The sequence below is a fragment of the Pagrus pagrus genome (genome assembly GCF_965226575.1).
Source record: "Pagrus pagrus genome assembly, chromosome: 14".
In the NCBI taxonomy this organism is placed as follows: domain Eukaryota; kingdom Metazoa; phylum Chordata; class Actinopteri; order Spariformes; family Sparidae; genus Pagrus; species Pagrus pagrus.
Window position 1 is genome coordinate 4,565,329 of NC_140198.1, and position 17,612 is coordinate 4,582,940.

Genomic DNA, 17,612 nt, shown 5'->3' on the forward strand with positions numbered 1-17,612 from the left:
ACGAGGAGTTACTTCATGAATATTTAATTACTAAAGTCTCATTGTCTTTATACAAAAAGACACTTAGTTAGAAACTGATGTTCATGCTGTTAATATGCATCTAAATTACATCTCTAGACTTTTATTGTGAAATTGTATTTTGTATTTAAAATGAATTGACGATCTTGATTGTATTTAACCTTCTGTATATCTGTTGGGTGAGCTTTTAATATAAGCTGTGCAGGTTTCTAACTCACACATACTTTTTATGTATATTTTTTAATTCCCTTAAATGTGTTTTGTTACATTTGATACATTCAGTGTTGTAAAAAAGTATTCAGAAGTCATGCTTTGGTAAAAGTGAATAGTACTTGAATAAAAGTATCTGATATTTAAAAAACTTAAGATAGAATCACTATTAAAAGTAAATTAAACGGATATTTATATGTATATTTATACTGTAATAGATCAAATTGGATCCTATATTCAGCTTTTACCAGCTTTTCTTTTTCTGATAAAAATAAATTGATTTCAAAATGCAATGCTTTCACTCTGCTGCAGCCTGATATCAGCAAAGTACTTCATACCTACAGTTATCAAATAAATAGTGAAAAGTTCAATATTTTCCTCCAAGAATGAACTTGAGTGGAAGTATAAAGTAACAGAAGTTCAGTGCATGAGTACTTTTACTTGATTACATTAAATCACTGGGTTTTAGGCAACAAATGCACTTTGGTTAAAGGTTAGAGAAAGATTGTGGTTTCTCAGTTACATATATATTAACATGTTTGTATCAGTCCTTTTTTATCCGTTGTTCAAATGAATGAAATACACTGATGCAGTCTACAATCTTCAAAGTAACTGGTAACTAAAGTTACGAAAACTACAATAAAACTACAATATTTGCCTGTTGTGTAGTGGAAGTAATGTAGTAATAGGGAACTAAGTACTTAGGTATTTATAGTTTATAGTTATATTCAATCTCTGGATACATAAGATAAGATACATTGTGATTTGTTCTCCTAAAAAACAACAATACAACAACAACATGATTATTGAATCTGTGTGTAAAACAGAAGAAATACAAGAAAGAAGTGTGTTAATGTCGAGTTGTGCCACATGTGTTTGCAGACCGTGTTTAAGATTCTCACTAACAGCTTCATAAAGACAGTCTGTAAAAACCTGATGACAGATCACGATGCTCATTTAATTTATCGTCTCATTGTTGCGTAATGTCTGGCGAGTTAATTCTTCATTTGAAGTGCAGCACTATGCACCAAAAGTTTGTCCTGTTATGAGACAGGTGGGGTCACGCTGCCTCACCGACAAGATCTTTTATTAGGGTCGGCTTTTTAAAAGGAGAGTTTAAGTGTCCCGAGATGATCTCAGTGTTGTTTCAGAGCCTCCGCCGCCCCAAAGACAATAAACTCCTGGAGGAAACAACGACTCCCCGGAGAACAGTCTGCATGAAAAACAGTTAAATATTCCAACAACACTGATGAACAATTATATCCTTATATAAAACAAATGAAATCATTAGATTGCATTAAAGGTTTTATGTGATTGAAGTAAATTTCTTTTGATTTAATTCAATTCTACTTTGTTGTCATTATAATTGCATACAATTAAACATAGTTTTGTCATTCTGAGGTCATACAGCCTGTCTTTGTTGTCATGATGGATTTGTTTATTATCATATCAACAAAGTATGGAACAGGCGGTTGTATACGGGGGTATTGGTATCAAATATGGCCTCCTCCATCTTTTTTTCCAGCCTCGGACGACAACCTGTTACTCGACCAAAACTAGACCTCCGCCAACGCCCAGCGGTCCCCTTTAATCCTAATCCGATATCAAATAAAACGTATTTGAATCCGCTAGATCCGGGTTTAATTTAGATCACATCAAACTGGATACCAGCCACCTAAATACGTCCGACTTTTTTTCATCAAGATCCATAAAATTCAACATGGTTCGGTCCAGAATAGACCCCATTAACCAAAAGTTAAAGGGGGTCTATTCTGGACCGAGACCAATCCGCCATCCAAGTTTCATGGAAATCCCTTCGGCAGTTTTTGTGTAATCCTGCTGACAAACCAACAAACGGACACGGGTGAAAACACGACCTCCTCGGCAGAAGTAACAACATACTTAGGTAACACAATGTCTGTTAAAGCGTGAAAAATGGAAAATGTGCGTGTGTGTGTGTGTGTTGCTGTTTCCTAGTTGAATTTACCTTCAGACTTTTACGTCCATTATGTTTGGAGACACTGTATACTGTCGGCCACACTGAGTCAATGGGGTGACTCCATAATAAATGTGCTTGTTTGAATGACAGCGCTCAAATTACAACACACACACATATATCCTAACATATAGAGACAGACACAAAGAAACACACGCCCTTATATACGGACGGACACACACACACACACACACACACACACACACACACACACACACACACACCTCACCCTCAACCCAATTCCTCAGCCGTCTACTGCATACATTGTCTGCTGCTCCCGAAAAACGAATTAGTCACACATGTTTGCGTTTGTACACAAACCCTCCCAGAAACAAACACAACAGACACTCAGGGTCATACATGCACGCACGCACATACACACACACACACACACACACACTCACGCATGTGTATAATCACACACACACACACACACACACACACACACACAGAAACACGTGAAGATGTTTAATAGCGCACACATGAAGACAAACATGCCAAAATGAGCGTACTCCTTTGCAACACGAGCACACACACGAACAATCACACACACACACACACACACACTCACACACACTCACTCACACACACACACACACACCCACACTCCACTGGTGGTCCTGCTTGGAGAAGAGCTAAAGCTCCGTCTCTTTTGTCTCTCGTGGGAGGCCCAGACAAAAGCAACAACCTGACAGGTAAACAAGCCGTCGTGTTTGGGCAGACCTACCTGAGAAAGGCTCTCACCCTTCTCAGCCTCACCCGACACACCCTCCTCCCACCTCTCTCCCACCGTCACCACGGTTCCAGTCTGCGGCTTTTCTTTCCCCGACACTCCCACCTTTTACCCTCGTCCGTCCGGCATTTAACTCTGTTTCGCAAACCCGAACAGAAGTGCTGTGATCTGCAGTCGAGGTGCAAATTAGAGGCCATGACGGGTGAGAACGTTGGATGTGGCAGCCATTTTGGAGGTACGATAGCTCCACAGCAACAACGTGTAAACAATAATCCAACAGATGTGGCTAAATAAAACTGGCCACTTGCACACTGATTACTGCAACTTGCTGAAGATATAAGCAACCTAAAATAAAAGCTTGAAGTGATTAAAAGTGACAAATTTAAGGTATTTCTACTTATTTTCTGCAACTTTTGTCTTTATCTCTGCTGTTTCTCAGGGGGGAATATTGTACTTTTTACTCCACTTCATTTATTTTACACCTGTTGAAGCTACTTTTGACACAAAAACACAAAGTCTACAATAAGTTCATGAACTGTGCTGTTAAAGTAAAGATTGAACCAGCGGTTAACAGCCTTTTTGGCTCATGACTCCTTACATAAACACAGTTGGGACCTCCTTATCACAGTTTAAATGTCTATTAGTTGTTAGTAGTTCCAGTAAAGAGGGATTTCCCCTCAGACGTCCTCATGTAGTTTACTTTTGATCAAACTGTTCGAAGATTAAAGAGGGCAAGATTTCACAAAGTTTCATATCAATCAGACACACTTTGATGAATCACTGTTAATGATACTTGTAACCTAGTTAATTAAACATCAGCTACATCACAACTTATCTTTTAATCTGTTAAAGTCGTTATCGATAACATTTCAGCCGCTACATGTGCGTTTCCATCTCTCCTCCTCCGACGCATTCACATCCCGACACCGCTGTTTGAATCATGTCCACTCAAGTGGTTGCCAGTTTGTCGCGCTAGCTAGCTAGCTAACATTAGGGCAGTACAGTTTGCTGGGTGCATCGCTGTAGTAATCAGCCATTTTTACTTTTTTTTTTCTCCCACAAACTGGCAACTACGAAGACTCTTTAGTGGATGATACCACATGAAACCAACAGCGTTATACCGTTGGCACAACTCTTACACGGACAGAATCTGTAGACTATTAAATCCACAATCATAATAATGCTTTTAAGGAGAAGATATTTTTATCCTGCAACTTTCCAAAAGCTCTGTAGATGTATATTAAAAGAAAAATGATTCGTCTTTCTGTTGGTGCTCACGTGTCCTCTGCCTTTGTATTTGAATGTTGGCTCCATTTTAGGCCCTCAACATGATTCTTCGGAGATTAATCATGCAATTGCTCTTCTAGTTTGTTCATTATGCCACTACACACCCCACCAGGGCAGGTTTCATTGTATAAAACAGGACATTAAGACGTGTTTCACAAGACGGAAAGAAAGAACAAAAGATGTGATGATCTGGCTGGGCTTGTGCGTGACATCATGCAAAGTGGCTTAAAGTTCAGTCGAGGTTGGTAATACAGGTTCATAAATGTCATGGTTGACTTAATGGCGTTTTTAAATGAGGCTACATTTGTTATTTCCAGGGCTTCAAACCACAGAGAAAAGTTTTTAAATGCTGTTTCAGAGGTTTTTCTCCCCAAGAATAACATTTTCACTGCAATGCTTGAAAATGTGGGACTTTCTTTTGCCAGCAGCTTCACTCCAAAAATAGCATCATCACATCTCCATACTGGTAAAAATCTTTATTATCTTTATTACAATGGGTTTCACGATTCTTGGCAAACACTGACTGTTTGTCAGCTTTGGCACGGAAACCGAAATGCATCATGATAATTAGCAAATATTGGTCAAACTAAAAATATCAGAGCTTTAGGCCGATGACATTCGGTTTGATGTGTGTATAATTCTCCCTCACACACAGCTATCTTAAGTGCACACACACACATACACACACACTGAAGCAACAAATCCTTGCCAACTTCAGCCTTTCCAAACAATTCAAAACATTTGGGAATAAAGCCTCGCAGCGTAAGACAAGAGTCTAACAAAAGCCACCCACACCTGCTTCATCACTGGAGTGTGTTTCTGCTGTTTCCCCCCCAACTAAACACTGAGGAGAGGTTTGTTCATTCTGCAGAGCAGATGTCAGATGGTGGACGATCACGACCACAGGGACGGACGAGGAGGAAGAGCGAGTGTCAGGAGAAAAGACGCGAGTGTCAAGAGACTCTGGTGAAAAGGTGATCAGGGATTTAATGGAGTGTAAACACAGATTACCTTATTACTGTTTTCTCACCTTTTCTAACATATTGTTTATAAAAAGGTCGACTTTGTAAGCTTTGGGCTGGCGACTGAATATCCCAAAGCCTCAGTATCTAGTATCTCTTACAAAGTCGACCTTTAAGTAACACACGCTGTCTTATGACTTTTCTGAGATGAACTCGGAGAAAACAGCACACAGTAAGCGAATGCATTAAAGCATAATAGATTTTCGGCTACGCGGTATTTGGACAGCGATTGTGCTTTATGATGATCACCAGTGAGAGGTCACTTTTTATTGAAAACTACATCATCAGATAAGCCTGACAGAAGTGGGGGAGCAGCGAAGGCAGGAGAGCTGAACGCTGTGTTTTACATGAGAGGCCACGTGAAGCCGTTTGCGTGAGCTGCTGTGGGAAAACACTCTTTCCTGACTGAAGATAACCAGAGTCCCTCAGTTCATCCTCCTCCTCCTCCTCCTCCTCCTCCTCCCTTACTCCTCTTTAACCTGGCCTGCTCCGTCAGTCAGGCTACTGTGTTAATGTTTTAGCATCAGTGTGTGTGTGTGTCTGTGTTCACCTGTGTCTGGCTCAGTCCTCAGCATGGGAAAGAATGAAGGACAAAGAAACCAGTTGCTCCCTTTAGCATAAAGTTTAAATGCAGAAAATAAACATGTTTACATTAAGGACATGGCCGCTTTGAGTGACAGCTAGCAGCGAGCTAGCAGCTCGGCTAATTCCAGTCACCGATTTTGACCTCTCGGCCCTGTGTGATTGCAAATATCTGACAAATCATGTCGCTTGCTGTGTGGTTAATTGGACTACGAGACCAGAGTGGAGGGAGAGACGCTGGTGCTTTGGATTAAGACGTTAACGGGCAGAAAAGATTCTGGAGCTGGCAGCCACGGGCAGAGCCGTGGAGTTTCTGTAGGAATAAACATCCGGAGGGGATGGAGAGCGCAGTGTTTTCTTTTATTAAACTTTAGGGATTAAAAGGTGGATTTGTCTTCACTCTTGCTTCTCAACCGGTCTGCAGCAACGAGCCGCGGAGGTGCCGAAATGCAGGGGAAATGTACTTCAGTAAAGAACAGACAGGAGATCAAGAAAAGAAACGACGATGCAGGATAACAGAAAGAAACAAGTATCTGGTGAGTGTTAACTTATGTACGGTAACGTATCCTGTCTGTTTGGGGAGACTAAACCCACACTGTCAAACTCACACGAGTAACTTGAATAAACACGAGTCACAATGCCAAAAGAGCTTGTTAGCCTTAGCTAGCTTGGTAGCTTCCAGCTAGTTGGGCTTGTTTGACAAACTAGGTTCCTCTTTGCCCATTTTTGATAAGCCAGGAGATAGGCGGAGTCAGGTACTGCCAAGACGGCGACAGCCGGCACCACCCACCTTTGAGCTTCACATACGGCTCGTCAGAAAACTATGGTTGACGTCACTTTGGCTCCTTCCACTTTTTTTTTTTTTTTTACAGTCGATGTTCAAAAATAATTCAAAACAGCCTCCTGTGTGTGAAAAGATGTTGATGGTCCCTTCTTTGGTGTTGGTTTCAGTGGAGAGCAACAGAAAATGTTATTGCTGACGTCTTTGAAATGAGCATCTTTGCAGAAACGAAGCGATGGATCAAACATCTTTGGAGCATTTTGTCGGTGATGAATTTTATCAGGGCAGTTTTAGGTCTTTGTGAGTAGTGTTATCCTTACATAAGTATGCCGTTCAAATTCAAAACACTTTACTAAGAGAGAGGCCTTTGCTGATATCCCTTTTACAGAGCAGAGGCTCAGTATTTAAGAGATCTTGATTGATGAACTTGAAAGAAAAGGTTTTATTTTCACCACAAGTATGCTGCTGCTTTAAAGGAGAAGTCTTCAGAAGAAGCTCCAGGCCCCTGTGCACTTTTATTGGCCTCACTAATGACACAGTGTTTGTGCGATTTTTTTTATCAGAAGCCAGAACGTGAGAAGGAGCTAAAGTGCTCCTCTTGCTAAAGACTCTCATGTACAGCTTTAGAGCAGCAGATAGCGTTTTATCTGACAATCAAGATAAAACTGCCAGCGTGAGTTCACTGCTCCGGCTTTTTCCCACTCTCCATTCCCATACCTGGATCATGAGGAATTCCCAGAGACGGGCAGTAAATTGTCCGGCGGGGCGACGTTGTCCTCTCCCTCCTGAATACCTTTCACTCTGAGAAAAAGAGACAAGAGCGGAGGCATGTTGAGTTTCACCTACGTGTCCTTTCTGAAAAACACATACATCACTTTTTTTTTTTTTTTTAAGGGAGGATGTGAGCCTCAGAGTGTGTGTGTGTGTGTGTGTGTGCATGTAAATACTGAATGTGCTACGTTGAGTCCACGACTTTCCCAAGTCCAACAACTTCCCAGATTAAGCGAATAGGGAGCGCGGCTCCTTTGTGAGAAATAAAATATGCGGTTGACCTTTTGTTGACGGACAAACACAGCTGAGGTTGCTGAACAAATATGTAGAGGCTCGTTCCCCCTCCGCGGTTTCTCTCGATCAATATATGAAGTTTACTGCGGAGAAGTTCAAACCTCGCCAAGAACACGTCACCTCAATAGATGCTGTTTTGACGTATTAGCCTCTCAGAAAGAAATGCAACACACGAGTGCTTTTATAAAGCGACGCTGTGGTCACTTCAGGGCGTGTTGTCAGCTCTCTGAAAGCTGAGGTGTAAGTCAACGCTTTGTATGCGCTCATTATTAGATGCGAGTCCATAAAAGTCAGCGAGTTTAACCTGCAGCGTTTCAGGTTTTCTCATCTTCATAACTCAAGTGATAATACAGCAAACCTGTAAAAAGCGAGACTTCAAACAATATGCACGTTGGACTTTTAAGTGTGTGTCCTCGTAGTTAAAGAAATGCTTCAGGATTGTGGGAAATATGCTTATTGGCTGAGGCGACAAGACTCCAGGACGTGACTGCACCCCGCCAAGAAATGGTCCTGCACATAATCCTCAGCAAATCACAACAATGCCCTTTTCTCACTTCAGTTTTTGTACAGATTAAACAAACAAGATATGATGTGTAATATAGTGACTGAGAACGTTTCCCCCTTTAGGCAGAGTCACACTAGCCGTATCGAGTCTTTGTGCTAAGCTCAGCTAGCCGCCTCCTGGCTGTAGCTTCATATTTACAAGACAGATATGATATCGAAGGGGTGTTGATCTTCCAATCAAACTCTCAGCATGAAAGCAAACACCACTAACATTTTCAAAGGTTTGACTGCTACCAAAGACTTTCTTTAGAGGTGTCTTTATGACTTTATGGATATATTTGACAAATTTTAAAGGAGACCCCAGGACAATGTCCAGCCGTGTTTGTGCCGACCAGAACAGGTATTTGAAGCCAAAACATGATCTTTTCCTAACCCTGACCAAGTGGGTTTTGTGCCCAAACCTAACCGGAGCACAAGCACAGCAACGTCACAAGATAAGAACACTTAACATAAAGAAACGTAAAGTTGCAACTGGAGTTTCAACATACTAGGCTGACTAGGGGGAGGGTTTGCTCACTGCAGGGAAGCAAATTCGGTTAATCTGTGACGCGTCTTGAAACTTTGAGGAGATCCCCGGGAGGACCGAGATTATCCCATCTGGCCTGGCAACACCTCCCTGAGTCCCTCCCCCAGGAGGAGCTGGAGGATGTGGAGAAGACCTGGGTTACCTTGCTTACCCTCCTGTCACTGCAACTATAGACTCACAAAACAAGAGCCGCGTCTGTGGTGACCAAATCAGTTGTTTTAAGCCAAACCATGATGTTTTTCTAACCCTACCCAAGTGGCTTTTGTGCCTAAACCTAACCAGGACATAAACACAGCGTTGTGACAAGACATCTGTGGTTTTGCATGCTTTACTTTCCATTCTTTGCTTACCGTCTTCCGTTCAACTAGCTTTAAGTACTTCCTGTTTTACAAAAGCATGCACCATAATTTCACTGCGTCACTTTATGGGTGCGACCGTTAGAGGAAGTGATATAAAGCGGCACGAGCAGACCAATCACAATTTCTCCCGTGTTTGCATAGCTCGGATAGCTAATTTTCCTAAAAACTAGATTCCGGTTACTCGCCGTACCTGCAGAGCCACCAGACGCACCTGTGCAACAGGTACCGTGATGATTCAGTTCAGGCGTATAAATCAAACATGAAGCCTGCAGTCAGCACGCAGCCGAGCCCGCGAATGACCCGAAAATCTGCAGCGCTACATACGTGTGCGTGAGTGCATGTTCTTTGAGGACATACAGCTGTGCGAATGTGTGAGTGAGTCCGTGCACATGTGCATGGGAGTGTGTTTATAACTGTTTACACTCTCGGAGGTTCAAGCCTTTGCTCGGCCTGGTTCCACTGAGCAGGCAGGTACACCGACAGGCAGGGAGGCCGTGGCAGCTTCTTAATCATGTCTCCCCTCCTTTTTGTCTCTCTTTTGACAGTCCTTCGCTCTTGTGTGACGGCCCACGCCGCCGCCGCCCCCGGCCTGCTTACCTTTTCACGGCTCCTGAAGCGAGACTACTAATGCACTTGCTGCTCTGCTCTGAGCTCCACACTCCCATGACAGCGCAGGACGCTCACTTTGTCTGCCGTGTTTGTCCAAAAATTGTTTCAATATGTATTTTTGGGAATGGTAATGTTTGCTTAATAAATCTTTGTGTCAGGGGAGCACAAAGAGAGTTATAGGTCGAAACCTGGGCGGGTCGGATTGGACTCTCTCTCTCTCCCTTTTCCTCGTTTACTCTCCACTCTACTTTCCATTCTCTCTCTCTCTCTCTCTCTCTCTCTCTCTCTGCCAGGTTGTTTTTCCAGCCTGCTGTCAGTAGGTTTATATATACATGTATCAGGCCTGGTGCACAGCCTTTCCTCTGAGTAACCTTTGACAGTTCTCATGCCCTTAGTTTTACTACCTTCACATGCCCAGTTAGCACCGAGTCTGTGCAGAGATATACAACCTGCTGCAGAGAGCATCCACACACCATAAACATTTTGTTGTCATACAACATTTCTAACGTTAGTGGTGGACACGCACCAAGAAAATCCAGCTATCAACTACGTGCTGAGTAAAGCTTCAGGCTCTTGGACCTTGTGCCAAAAACAACTTATCTAGAAACCTCTCCTCAAGTAGAATTTCATTACATTTAAACTGATCTCTTGTTATGGGAACGCTTTATACAAAAGGCCGAAAGGATTTTTACAGACACTCTGGGCAGCCCTGCTGAAGCTGAGTCCACACACACACACACACACACACACACACACACACACACAGAGAGAGGAGGGGAAGTAATGTACCTCCAATGATGGAAAATTGGACGCGGTCCCTTTCTTTTAGCCCAAAGATGAGGAAGTGGAGCAGCAACAATTGACGCAGGCCAGAAAAACAGAGAACAAGTACAAGAGCCGCACTGGCAGTGATGGTCAAAAAGTCACCGTGACCTCCAGCACTGATAGAAACATAAGTCAGTTTTATTAAAATGAGCCTAAACACATGTTGAATTGAGCATTTTGCTAGTGGAAAAAAACATTCTTGTCTCATCAAGTGTCCAGTTGCTACACGTTTTAAACATATTAATAAGTGTGGTGGTCGGGAGAAGGTCACAGGTGGTCAAGTTAGCTCGCTTTGCTTTTTTCATATTTTATTTAATGTAAATAAAAAGCACCTGATGTTAAATATCAGATCGCTGATATCACGCATATGCAGCTCACTAAGGAAAGGGAGGGCACTCGCGATGAGGGGGCAGAAACTCGAGAGTGGGGTGGCCAACACTTATATCGGGGGGACACGGGCCCTTCTTGGGGACGCCACTGCTGTCGTAGCAGGAGGTTGAGGGGAAGGTGGTGGCGTTATTAAAAACCAGTAGTAGAGTTCAAGTCACTGGATATTTTTAAGGAAGACTAGACATTTCCAGACACGTTGGTGGCGACAAACCTGGGTGTTGTTAAAGGAGAGCTGCAGACATTTACAGCGGTCACGGCATTTTTAACAGGGAGGCGGACCATCTGCATCCGTGAACATGGCGACCACAACAGGTATTTGAGCGAAACCATGATGCTTTCTTGACTATAACAAACAATAATGGTGCTGATCGGCAGAATTTGTTCCCTCTGGACAGATCCAGGCTAGCCATTTTCCTTTGTTACTAGATTTTTATGCTAAGCTAAGCTAACCGGCTGCTCATCTGTCAGGGTTAGAGGAAAACCAACGATAAAGCAAATGTCTGCCTTTGCTCTCAGACAACTGTCATTACTTGCGCGGTGTCAAGTCTTGACAGAGATTTGGGTTTCTCTAATTTTTAGCTGTTGTTGGATGAAGACCTCGGGATGGGTGTACAAAATGGATTTAACCTGTCAAAAGATAGAAATAGGTTGGTAGGGTGAAGAAATGTGTCTATTTTACAGTTCGTATCACTTAAATCACCCGAATGTGAAGAACCACGCACCCTAGTTGAGCCTCTTTGCAACAAACCGACATTCTCCCGTAATCAGAGCCGCCACATGACCTCGTGGTTTTTATTGTCCCTCGCCGGTGACAGAAGCAGACTGAGAGGGGAAAGAAAGGGGGCGGACAGTTTTCCCTCGATGAGCCAGAGGCTGGGATTGAAAGCTGGGAAGCAGGGGAGGAGAGAGTACAGTGATCTTAGTGGGACGGCGCAGGGCAACGCTATCCCAAACACAGCAGAGTGCTATAAGCCTCCGCCATAAATCTCCGAGCTCGCCGAGCCACAGCCAAGCTTGTTCAGTGCTGTGTGCCGCTCCAGAGGCCAGAATCCAGATGTTGGAGAGAGACAGTAAATAAAACAATCTATCAAAACTGAAGAACCGAGAAAAAAAAAAAAAAGGGAAAAAAACAGATTTTTTTAAAGACTTTTTTTCATGCAACCGATATTGGAAATCTGTTTTAAGCTTTAAGATTATCAATGAGGTTGTGCGCACCGACCAGACGCACATCATGTCCAACACAAACTCCCTCAATGAGTGAAATCAGTACTTTAATCCCATTTGGGACGACATAGATATTATAACACCAATGCGCTCCATGCAGCTCAAGGTGTTTCTGAATACAAAACAGGCCTGGTCCTCTGGATTAGTTTTTATCATTTATAGATGCAGGTGGATTGAAGGGATAAACAGATATGGAAACCTCATTGTGGACTAAATATCCGAGGCTTAAAATCTTACTGCGCAGAGCAAAGTGATGGTTTATTGTTTAAGACCTCTGCCTCTGGACATGAACTCCTGCTGGCCTGCGTCTGACTCCTGGAGGACCTATTTGTATCCCGCGTCCCTGCTGCTGTTGTGTCTTTCTCGGCTTTCAGCCGGCTTGATAAACAAAACAAGACAAAGGGAGCAGAGCGCTCAGATTACTGCAAAACATTTTGATATATCAAAAGCGTGAATTTCCGATTATGTACCACAGAGGAAGCAGAGTATTGGGAGGGATTTACAGCCACTGGGGGGAGGATTTTTATATGAAAACACACACATGTACGCTCGCGTCATCTCCCTCCCCCAAATGAACTTCTTGTGTCCGGTTAAATCAAGTCACAGGAAGCGGATAATCGATCCTTGAAAGTGCTCCTCTCTTCGCTTTGGTCCAAACTGATCTCACACTCAGAGGGTTGTATCGACGTCAGAGCGCCGCGTGCAGTTTAAAGACGTCACATCAAAGGATTTGAAGGATTTCTGGGTATTGGGGTTCACACGGTTCTCAAACAGTTACCCGCTGCTGCCGTTTGGAGCCGCCACAGTTCACACGAGCCCGGTGCAGTTTTGAGTTTTCAGTTCAAGAGTGAGTATTTCTGTCTTTGCTGGAGAGCTTCTGTCCCTCAGATTCAGGAAGAGAGTAGATTAACTCCTGAATGTTGCTTGTTCTTGGATTTTATGTTTATTATCTGAAGAATTCGAGGGTTAATTTACATTTGTTTTAGTCATTTTGTTGTCACTTCTGTTTTTTAAATCTGAAATTGATTTTGCTTTCTGACTGTATCGCATCAAATGGAAATATTCTCAATGTGGGGCATCTTCAACACATTAGTCCCAAATTCATCCTGGTACATTTGGCATTTTTGGGAACATTAGCGTCTCTGCTACAATTTTAAATAAAGTCTAAAGCTTGATTTTGGAAAATGCTGCCAATAATGGGTCGACAGTGTTGAAGAAATTAATACAAATGGAAAAAAATATGATGCGACTCTATCGTCAAACAATTATTTCAGGATCAGGTGACCCTAAACTTCAATCCAGGACTCGCTACATTTCAAACAAGCAGTCAGTGAGAGACGTTTGTGGTGGATCATTTAAAATTTGGTGTTAAAGGATCAGTTCGCCCAAAAATGAAAATATTGTCAAGTCGGGTGAAATATTGTAGTCCGCAAAACGACGGAGACTTGTTTTAAAACGTTAAACAACAGCAACAAAACATAAAATACAGCTCGCCCAGCATGATCCAAGTCTCCAGAAACCCTGAGATCCCAAATTGATTTAAAAAGAAGTTATTTACACCTTTGACATGCACCCACTTCAGATGAGGTGTGCCCTAATGCTTTTAGCTTAGCTGCTTTAGCTGCAGCGCTGTTTTGCTGTCTGACTTTCCATCGGCATGAGGGTGAGCAGATAATGACTCAATTCAAATTTTTGGTGAACCTTTGAGTTCAGGAGCGTTCAACCTCCCTGGACAACAGGAAACATGTCCTGCCTAGAAGTTCAAATCTGAACCCGAAGGAAGAGGCATTATTTATTACTCGCTTGTTTTCTACATATTCGTTCGAAAGGAAGTGATGGAGAGACGTCTTTTAGGACGAGCTCAGTCCAGACCGTGGTGCTAGAGCAGCCAGGTTTTGGTGGTCGGCCATTTAAATGTTCCACCAAAAGGAAATATCACTTTAGCCAGCATTAGGCTTGATGCTCAGATGAAAAACTGGAAGCTGGACGTCCGCTTCTCATCAGCACTAAGCCAAGGAGGCCCATGAGTTTGGATAAAGTGGAAAAAGGGGGATGATGCCTCCTCTTGAAATGATGATCTATGCACCAGACCTGTTTACGTTGGTAATCTCCGAACCCTGCGCAATCAAAACATCGCTAATTTCACTGCCGATTGGAAACTGTGACATCTGCGTTTTCAACACACTTCAAGGGGGGATTGCTTCAAAACACAGAAAAAAGAAAAAAAAAAGCTGCAACTGGGAAGCATCCTTTCCTCATAATAGCCCCAGTGATGATGAGAGGGTGACTTCATCTTTGTCCGCTCACATGTTTTGAAGATAAATATCCAGAGTAGTGGAAACTTTATGCAGTAAATATCATGGCTTGCTGGCTGTCGTGTGTCTGTCTGAGTGTCTGGGCAGGTTGGCTGGTTGTTGGGCGTTTGGCTTGTTGACATGCAGGCGGGCTTCTCTCCGGCTCTGCTCCGAGTTAGAAAAAAAAAAGAAAAAACGGCTGCGACGTTACAAAGAGGCTTTCCGTCCTGTCGAGCCGCCCGGCGTCAAGCTCGCAAAACCCCCCTGATTGATTCTACAGAGTCTGGACGACACACGGTTCACAGAGCACTTCTCCGCTCCTCGCTCAGCGGAAACAGGCCTTACGTACTAAAGCCACCGGCTCTGCTTCAGTGTGATCGTCCTGGAAGGAGGGAACTCGTCGGCTGAGGAGAAAAGAGCAGCAGGTCCTGTTTTCTGAGCAGATTAAAACAGCTGATTCTGCTTGGATTCAGAAAACACACACACACACATGACTCTGCAAGTGTCACACACACACACACACACACACAAACCCTCCTCCAAACTCAAACTCTTCTCCTGAGCTTGTTTTCCACAGTGTGTATCAGCCCTTCTGTTATTTAGGAATAACTATTTACGCTGCGGGGGTGACCATCAGACAGGCCACAGACACACACACACACACACACACACACACACACACACACACACACCTCCTCCACCCCCTCACACAGGCAAAATAATCCCTCCACCTATTTGCACAGGAGAGATGAGGCCACGGCCTCACCTGCAGGGCACTACTTAACTCCTCGAGTCACTCGTTGAGTAATCATAGCATTCTCCCTACCTGCCTAATTATAGAGAAAGAGTGTGTGTGTGTGTGTGTGTGTGTGTGTGTGTGTGTGTGTGTGTGTGTGTGTGTGTGCGAGTGTGTGACAGACTCATTATTTAGCAATGCAGGCCTCACAGGTAGACAGGCTGATATTGCCAGGCATTACAGTTTTGTGGATGCAGTTGCATGCCGAGGAAGTGGGGTCAGTATTGAGGCCTGTCGTGGCTCCAGTCAAGCGGGTCGACGTGCATGTTTCTGCAGAATTTTTACAGTCGCAGCGTCGACAGGTTATTTTAGATAATTCGGTTAATTTCAACTCAATCAGCTGTTTGTAAAATTGTCACAAAATGTCATTTAAAATGAGTTTAAGGGGGCGATATGTAAGAACTGGCTGCCTTGAATACTCCACTCAGATAGGAAGCAGCAGATCACCAGAGTAACTGCTAACTGTATTCAGTTAATACATCCATGACTGTAGCTACTGTTAGCGTGTTAGCTCAGTTAGCAGTGCAGCTAGCCGGACAACCAGGGGAGTGTTTACGCCGCTTGAACAGGAGCTTTGGACTGAAGGAAGAAGCTGATCAGTGGATATTTCTTCTACACAATAAATAACGTCAAAACTGTTATTTCTTCACATTCTGTAGATAATTTTAGTTGATGTGTTCAGTTAAAATTCCCACATATTGCACCTTTAATTGTCATTATGCAACACAAAATTGTATGATGACATTTTTGTTGCGATTCCTGAAGCTACGCAGACGCTGCTCTGTAGTCTGGCGGCACGGCAGCAGATACTCCTGCATCTTTTGTCAGATATCGACACAACTCGTGTACACGGACACGGATTCGTAGTCGTTTCTGTGACTCTCAGCTCATCTGTTGTTCACGCCTGCACCACATTTCTTTAACTGAATGAAGCCAGAGGCGCACCAAGCAAATGTTTGCCCCCCCCACCAAAAGAAATGGTGAATCGGGGCCCCTGATGGCCACTCATACTGACACATTAACAACTAATATAACTATAAACCCGCTTCAGCTGCTGTTTTATGTGTTGATGATCACTGGTCATTAATTTAGGTTTTTAATTGTTCTGTTTTTAATATTATTTAACGCTTGAGATTTTAAAAAAAATAGATTTGAATTCTGTATGCTTTTCGTTGGTGTCCAATTGTTTTTTGCTGATGAACGCTGGTCGGAGGGGCTCCTGGGAATGTATTTGCCCTGGGCCCCGACAGACTCTAGAAACACCACTGAAGGAAACACTGCATTTATGAACTGCACTGGGAATCTGTGTTGGGATGGTGGGCGTAGAAAGTCCTGCACCAGAATCCAGGATTTGCATCTAGCTTGGTTCAGGCAACAAAAGTACTTTGGTTCAGGTTCGGAAAAGATTTTTATAGTTTGTGAATTTTTCTATATGATTTACTTTGGTTAAAGGTGCTTTTTGTAAGAAAAGGTGATTTTTGAGTTTCATTCCCAACTCGTCAAATAATGACGCTCTGGCCTGTCCTCCAATCCCAGAGCGTCATTATTTGACGAGTTGGGAGTGAAACTCAAAAATCACCTTTTCTTACAAATTGCACCTTTAACTTGAGGGAAATATCGTGATATTAGTTCAATTTGAATAAAATTCTTTGGGAAATACTGACAATTTAATATTTTGGATTTGTGGCACAAATTTTATATTTCACACGTCACAAAATTCGCGCCCACGCACACGAATCCTGAATCCTACATTACATTTCGTCACAATTTCACGAATTGTCACAAATAGTTTTCGCACATTATCATCAAGAGCTGCTCCAAAAACCGCGCCATCCAGGCCTGATTATTACATCACTGCATCTCACCTGTGTGTGTGCAGCACGTCCATTTTGATACAGGAGTAACCTGATGTGTAACCAAGAAGAAGAAGAAAGGAAAAAAAAAAAAAACAGCTGATGTGAAGATGAGAGAGCCGTCGGTGTCTCCTCTGCGAGAGGCACCATGGGAAGTTGGTCTTGTCCGTGTCCTGGAGGGAGGCCCCGCCGCTCCACTTTAATCCCTCCAGGATCCCTCTCTCAGAGCCGGGCTTTGCTTCGTGCGCAGCTCTTGGCCTGAGTTGAAAAGGGAAAAAGTGTAAGGGTGGGACAAATTTCACACTTTCTCCCATGTCTCCGGCCAAAAAAAAAAAAAAAAGAGGGAGCTTGTTAAAAAAAAAAAAAAGCGAGTATGTGGAGCTGGAAATATTCTTCTGCCACAGAGACGCTGCGGTGGTTCAGAGGTGGGACTGCGTGGGCTCCTTGATTACCGGCCTGGGTGCGCGTCTGTGGATGT

General features: G+C 43.2%; 1 long non-coding RNA gene across 1 annotated transcript in view; it reads right to left on the reverse strand.

The window, feature by feature from the left end:
• The window catches only part of LOC311269326, a 53,865-nt gene extending 36,473 nt beyond the window's left edge, over nt 1–17,392 (reverse strand). The window contains exons 1-2 of the long non-coding RNA XR_014624073.1: nt 17,147–17,392; nt 7,347–7,430 (exon numbers count right to left, since the gene is read on the reverse strand). This is a non-coding gene — a long non-coding RNA (uncharacterized lncRNA). The remainder of the gene's footprint in view (nt 1–7,346; nt 7,431–17,146) is intronic.
• Nucleotides 17,393–17,612: the final 220 nt, after the last annotated feature.